Raw genomic sequence first — 1217 nt, 5'->3', positions numbered from 1 at the left:
TCTAATTTTTAAAATTTCTTGGCACAAATTTACTTACTATATTCCTTTACTGTTCTTTTAATATCTATGGTTATATCTCTTTAATTCTTGACATTTGTAATTTGTGTTTATTTCTTTTTGTTGTTGATTGAGTTTACTAAGGATTAATTTTATTTATTCATTCAAAGAGCAGCCCTAGATAATTGTGTGCCTGTGTTATTTCATTGCTTTCTGTTCTTATGCATATTACGACCTATTTCAATTTATTTCACATTGAATTAATTCTTTTCCTAACTTTATTTTTATTTAATAAAGTTTTATTTTTCCAAATGTACAGTTAGTTGGACCTATTCATGCATCTTCATCAGCAGCTGGAGCATCTCTGCCTTTGGTATTTCTGGTGTAAATTACTTGAGCTCTGTGCTTTGAAACCAGTTTGATAAGTCCTTTGCTAAGGAGCTCCTGAAGGGCTGCCCTGGCCAGGGAGCCTCGAATCTTCAGTCTCTCAGAGACCACAGCTGGGGTTATAAGTTTATAGTTGGGAACTTCCTTACAGAGTTTGTCATAGGTAACTTTGTCAGACAAGACTAAGTTATTGAGCTTGTCCTGAACTTTGCCTTTGGACCAATTCTTCTTTTTGGCCTTGCCCCTGGATTTGTTCACTGGGTCTTTTGTCTTTCTTGGCCAACTTTCCGGTGTCCTTCTTCTTCTTGTCATCCTTGGGCGGCATTGCAAAGCTGGGAGAGCAGCAGCGGACACCGAAGCCATGCTAAGATGTCAGACAAAAAGGTTTTCCTAGCTTTTTAGAGTAGAAACTTAGAATCATTGATTTTAAACCTTTTTCTCTACTAATATAGGTATTTAAATGATACTTTTTCTCTAAAAAATGCTTTGTAAGCATCCCCCAAATTTTGATATGCTACATTTTTATTATGATTTCTATATGCCTGGGTGATTTTTGTTTGTTTCATAGGTTAGAAATTTCTGGTTTAATGTCCAAATATTTGGATGTCTGCCATGTGTGCTCTTGCTTTTTTTTAGTTTAATTCTTTTGTGACCAAATAATACATATTCTGTAAAATTTCAGTAACTGAAATTTTTGAGATTCACAATTTATTTTCTTTCATTGTGCATCTTCCACATGCTCTTGAAAAGAATGTGCATTCTGCCACTGTTGATTGTAGTTTTCTCCAAAAGTTGATTACGTCAGTTTGTAACTAATGTTGTCCAAATATCTG

At 34.3% G+C, this 1217-nt stretch overlaps 1 pseudogene; it reads right to left on the bottom strand.

The window, feature by feature from the left end:
- Window positions 1-327: 327 nt before the first annotated feature.
- Window positions 328-709, bottom strand: LOC714036 (small ribosomal subunit protein eS25 pseudogene; annotated as a pseudogene).
- Between the last annotated feature and the right edge of the window lie 508 nt (window positions 710-1217).

The sequence above is a fragment of the Macaca mulatta genome, chromosome 13 (genome assembly GCF_049350105.2).
Source record: "Macaca mulatta isolate MMU2019108-1 chromosome 13, T2T-MMU8v2.0, whole genome shotgun sequence".
In the NCBI taxonomy this organism is placed as follows: domain Eukaryota; kingdom Metazoa; phylum Chordata; class Mammalia; order Primates; family Cercopithecidae; genus Macaca; species Macaca mulatta.
Note: the sequence above shows the minus strand (reverse complement) of the source record. Positions and strands in the feature narration are given on the sequence as shown.